This window comes from Emys orbicularis, chromosome 24 (assembly GCF_028017835.1).
Source record: "Emys orbicularis isolate rEmyOrb1 chromosome 24, rEmyOrb1.hap1, whole genome shotgun sequence".
Lineage (NCBI taxonomy): Eukaryota > Metazoa > Chordata > Testudines > Emydidae > Emys > Emys orbicularis.
Window position 1 is genome coordinate 10669515 of NC_088706.1, and position 6077 is coordinate 10675591.

Here is a 6077-nt window from a genome sequence, read left to right on the forward strand (position 1 = left end):
GCTGGAACAATGTGTCGTACTTTGTTTCGCTGGAACAACGTGTGGCGTTTTGTCTGTTTCCTAGGGACCGCGCCGAGAAAGGCAGCAGGCGCCCGTTGAGCAAACGGTCCCTCGTGCTCCAGGCGCAGACGCGATGAACCCTTTGGTTGCCGGATTAAAAATAATACAACAAAGCTGATATCCGAGAACATCCGGTCAGGAAAGGCAGTGTACTGTTGCTAAGTACTGCTGGGGTTTTTGAAAGACATGCAAAATGGACCCATTGGAGAACTGTGTGCACAAAGCAGATATCCAGTTGGCATGCAAATCAGCTCCTCCCATAACGTGCCTATGGACCTGACTCAACAAGGGGCTTAAGCACATGATGGCATTTAACAGGATCATGCTGGATAGCTCAGTGCTTTGAGCACAAACCCAGGGTTGTGAGTTCAATCCTTGAGGGGGCCACTTAGGAATCTGGGGTGCAAAATCAGTACCTGGTCCTGCTAGTGAAGGCAGGGGGCTGGACTTGATGACTTTTCGGGGTCCCTTCCAGTTCTATGAGATAGGCCTTAAAGCAGGGCCATGATTTTCAAACAAGACTAGTGATTTTGAGTTCCCAAAGTGAGTCACCTGCAAGGGGCCTGATTTTCAGAAAGTGCCAAGCACCCACTCCTCTGAAAAATCAAGCCCATTAAAATGTCTCAAGGCATTGGTGTCTTTTGAAAACGTAGGCTGGTGGGCATGTGCATTTGCCCATTCTAACCAGACAGTGACAGTGAAAGCCAGTCCCAGCTCTTCGGTAAACACCCTGGACTGAGCCAGCGTTCGTTCCAACGGCCGGCGTGGAGAGAGAATGGAAAAGCAGCTTCCAGACTGTGCTGAGCTCCTGAAAAACACCCACCTCCTTTTATAGCTGCGCTAATACGCTCGCCCTTGACAAAATAAACAGGAGTCTGTCCCACGGGGAAAGCTGAACAGAAAGGGCTTTGTAACGCCGCCGCGGTTCGAACGTCACTCAATAAAGGGCAGGTGGGTGAAAACGAAAGCTGGAGCGAAGCGAGGATGGAAAATCCCAGTGCGCGCTTCTTGCATTTCCTGGCGTTAGCCGGTTTGCAGCTCTGCTTTACCAGGGAAACGGCAAAGGTTTGAGTCCCAGACCAACTGGTTTATATTGCATCGCTCCACTGAAAAATGACCTTCGTGCAAATATTATAATATGTGTGCATTTGCACCACTGCCCTCTGCTGTATGTAATCTGAATGAAGTGTGTCATACACCCTATACTGCAAGCAGCTCATGGCGATTCTCCGTTAGCTCAAATGACTAGTGCCTGGGCTCTTTGGACCAGAAGGGTCAGTTCTGTTCCCACTGCTGCTGTGGTATGCTGCATCCTAACAGCTGTCAAGTTCCTAGCTAGACGCCTCCTTGCTGAGCAGCTCTGTTACCTGCGCCGTTCCGTGTCACATCCACCAGCTTCACCCACGCTACTTCGTGTACCCATTGGCATGAGCAGAGGGGATGCAGCCACACCTACAATCAGCCACGTTCTCCCTACGTGGCCGCCTCGGTCCCCCATCTGCAAAACAGGGAAGATCCGTACCCCCTTCTCCCGGCCTGTGTCTGGTCTATTTAGCGTGTAAGCGCCTGGGTGCTGGAACGGTCTCACTGGGTGTCTACCCGCGAGTCCCAGCTCGAGGAGCCATGCTGGCTAAAAACAGCAGAAAGCCGCGGCAGCACGGCTACATGATGGGCTAGCTGAACCGGGGTGGGAGGGCGAGCCCCACCTGCTGCCCATGTGACTAGGCTCTGCTTTTCGCAAGCTAGCTGGCTGAGAGTGAGCGGGAATCTGCCTCCTTGCGCCGGGAGTCACATGCTCCACTCCAAGCGTAGACAGACCCTTAATACAGACGTACCGCACCTAGCACAGCTGGGCCCTGAGCCCTTCAGTGCTACTAGAACAAATCCTACATGCTAGTGCTCCTCAGGGGACGGGCGCCCGAGCCACGGCTGGTGGGTCCCGTAGAGTTTCTGCAGCACAGCTGTTGGGGACCGATTTTCACCCTTCTTATAAAGCCCATTGAATCGAACCGTCAGTCTATATGTTCTCTCTCCCCCCACAATGCCTTTTAATTAATTTTCTCTCTCCTCTTCAGAGCTGTTTTGTTCCCCTGTTTAATTGTTTCCCTGTTCGCTCGGCCTTGTCCCTGCCAAAGGCCTTCACAGCTGAGGTTCCTGGCTCGAAAGCCTGGATTCTTTGCTGTCACACAATGCAGAGCCACAAGGATTGTTGTAACTGGAGGCAACCGTCTGTCCTTTTCCCTCCACGGCAGCACGACCCGCACTTGGAAGTGTCTCACGCCCGGCCCCGGAGGAAGTGAGTCACTCCTTTGTTTGCATCCCCCCCCCCCCCCCCCCCACTTTCTTTTCTTTGGGGTTTATAGTTAGGTCTTTTCTAAATAATTCATTTGCAGGGTGGGGGGGCGGGGATTTGTGTTTAAACAAGTGACTCTTGTTTGGTATCAACTCCGCTCTGACCTTCCTCCGTTTAGCTAATGGAATTCTTTGCGGTTCGTGAGTTGTGTTTCGGCAGCATTACGAGGCCCCATCCGAGATCGGGGCTGCACAGCCACAGAGCGAGAGACAGTCCCTGCCCCAAAGAGCTGACAATCAAAATAGACAAGACCGACAAAGGGAAAGGAAGGCTTGTTGGCCCCGTTTTACAGATGGGGAAACTGAGGCAGAGAGCGTTGGCCTAGTGCGTTGGCACACAGAATCACACAAACAGAGTAGGGCTGAAAGGGAGCTCAGGCAGTCCATCCTCCCAGCCTGAGGCAGGATTAAGTATGTTTAGACTGCTTCTGACCCATGTTTAATGGCTAAAGGGGCCAGCACGTCCGACCCTCTGGCTACTGAATTCATTCACTCCTGTTGAAGTGACTTGCCCAAGGTCACAGAGTCAGCATCAGAGCCAGGGACTGAAGCCAGAGCTCCTGCAGTCCGGGCCGTTATCGTAATCCCAAGACCAGCCTTTCCCTCTAAGGAAGGCCCTGCTCTGCTACTGGCGGGACTGTAACAGGGGCAGCTGCCTCCCACGTACCCCCTTGCGGGCGGGGGTCGCTCTATGGCACCCTGCTCCTGTTTCCCCCCCTCTTTAGGGCCCTTTAAGAATCCACAGCACCAGGGTGGTTCAAACATTCCCCACAAGGCAGGGGTGAAAGTAACTTAAAGGATTTACTGGTATGCCGGAGTCCTGAGCGGGGGCGTGGCCTCAACCAGAAGAGGCGTGGCCTCAACCGGAAGAGGCGGGGCCTTTCAAGATTTAAAGGCCCTGGGGCTCCCCTCCACAGCCGGAGCCCCAGGGCCTTTAAATCACCCCGGAGCGACCAGCTGCAGAGGCGGCTGGGAGCCCCGGGGCTCAGGGGCAAATTAAAGGGCTCCGGCCGCCGCAGAGCTCCGGGCCCTTTAAATGACTGCGGGAGCCCTGCTGCTGCTACCCCCAGGCCGCAGGGCTCTGGTGCGGATTTAAAGGGCCCGGAGCTCCCTGCAGTGGCTGGAGCCCTTGGCCCTTTAAATCACCCCCGGGGAAGCCGGTCCGGTCCGGCACACCGTACCGGCTCTTGCCAGCACGTACTGGACCGTACCGGCTTACTTTCACCTCTGCCACAAGGGGTCCCCTCATTGAGGCCACTGAGCCACATGGGCGCTCTAGCCCCCACGCAGTTCAGTGTTTCACTTGATCAACCCAAAAAGTCAGTCCTCGGCCCAGCTGGCCTTTACCGTTTCTTCCCTGCTTGGGCAGGGTCTCTGCCAGGCCCCCCTGCCTGGAGAGCTAGTTCCTCACATGCCCCCGCAGGACCCTTCTTGCTCCCTGCAGTAGCTGCAGACCCCTTTAACCGCAGCCACCTCGGCTCTGTAGAAGGGCATTGCCCGATTCCCCAAAGGCGGGATCCTCCTGGGATAAGGTTGGCTTAGCCCCACCTCCCCTTTACAATGACTGACGCACATTTTCATTCTTCTCAATCGGGGCAGTTCTGCTTCCTCACTGACGCGCAGGCCTGGGAGACGGGATGCTCCAATTTTAGTCCCAGCTGGGGGACGTTTACACTGCAAAGAAGACCCCTCCGCCCCCGGCACCAAGGCTCAGAGCCCAGCTTGATTGACTCGTGCAGTGGGGCTAAAAGTAGTGTAGACGTTCCCGCTCGGGCCGCAGCCTGGGTGCTGAAACTCCACCCTGACTCCTGAGGTTTCAGAGCCCAGGCTCCAGCCCAAGCGGGAATGTCTACACCTCTCTTTGTAGCCTGAGCCAGAGTCAGTTGACCTGGAGCGCCGGGGTGGGGGGTGTTCTTTGCAGTGTAGACGTACCCGATTTGCTGTGTGACCTGGAGCAAGTCACTTAAGCAGAACTGAATGAATTCAGTCTTCAGAGGGTCGAAGCTGACGGCTCATCTCCCCGGGAGCAGCTTCCCGACCCACCACATGAGAACAAACTAGTCCAAACCTCCCGGTCTCCTGCAGCTCGTATTGTCACCACCACCCGGGCAAGGCGGGTGCAGAACACCCCACGCTCAGCGTTCTCCCCCACACTCACAATTTACAGCGTCTTTGCACGGGTGTGACTGGTGACACAAGCTGCAAGGGAAGGGGGTAACTCCAGGCTCCACTGGGTTTCAAAAGATGCCGCAGAGAGAGGCTTAATCGGAGAGGATGTCTCCGCACCTGGGACCAGCCGCCCACTGTAATTCCTTGTATTGGCATAGACCAAGAGGCCCCAGCCCCTTTGCGCTAGGCGCTGTACTTACATAACCAAGAGACGCTCCCTGCCCTGCAGTGCTCACAAGGGCAGGAGAGGATGAGACACAACAGGTGTCTATAAACAGCACAAGGTCGCACTGAGAGGATAGTGGGATAAGTAGCAGTACCGGCCTGGCCGAGGGGAGGTCTGAAGTGGGATTTGAAACCCAATGCCTCCCAGAAAACAGGAGAGGGGGAAAATGCAAGAGATCGGCTTCCTCTGGAGGTTTAATAACTGGGGGTAAAATTATACACGTGCCCCCCGCCCCATTGCCGAAGATTTTGGTGCTGAGCAAACAGTTACAATAAGACACAATCCAATCCCCATCCAAACCAGACATAACACAGAGCAGCAAATGCGCATGGCTTAATTGTTCCATAGCACGTATCTGCACGATGCGCACTCGGTTTTAAATGCAGACTGCACCCCTGGGGCTGGGGGGAGTCAGTAAGTCGTAAGCACCCACAAATAGCAAAGCTCACGAGAAATTCGGAGCAAAAGCTCCATAAAGGAGTCCAGTTTAATCCTGCGCCAGTCAGCAAATGCTCCCCGCCAGTGAGGTTGGCTGGGCTTCCAAGCAAAGCGCTGGCAGTTCAAGTGATTGTGGGTTACTGAAGACACGGAATGTATAGAAATAGAGGCGTATCCCTTTAAATCGTTTATAGGCCCTCCAGGGGCGCTCACCGTGTTCTGTGTTGCAGAAGCTGCCAGGGCAGCAGCATGTGGAGCTTGACCTGGCTTTTCTTTTTATACATTTAGTAAACAAAGTTATTTGGGACCCAACAACGTACTGTGGGGAACAAACCCAGATAGGCGGAGGGAATGGATAACAATCCCCCCATCTCCAACACCTACGATCGTTGCTAATGAGCCCCAGGAGCATGTAGCAAGAAGGACGGGAGGCCTCTAAACACACTGGCAGGACTTGCTAGCTGGACAATCGCTGTCTCGCTTGACGTCACTGAGCGTGAATCTCCAGAGCAGGAGCCAGGCTCCGTAGCCAGGGCCTGGGAGACTAGGGTGACCAGACAGCAAGTGTGAAAAATTGGGACAGGTAGTGGGGGGTAATAGGCAGGGCCGGCTCCAGGCACCAGCTTAACAAGCAGGTGCTTGGGGCGGCCAAGGGAGAGGGGCGGCACCTGCGGCAATTCGGGGGCGGCAGGTCCCTCACTCCCTCTAGGAGCGAAGGACCTGCCACTGAACTGCCGCTGCCGATCGCGGCTTTTTTTTTTTTTTTTTTTTTCCAATTGCTGCCGCTGATTGCGATCGCGGCTTTTTTTTTTTTTCTGCTTGGGGCGGCAGA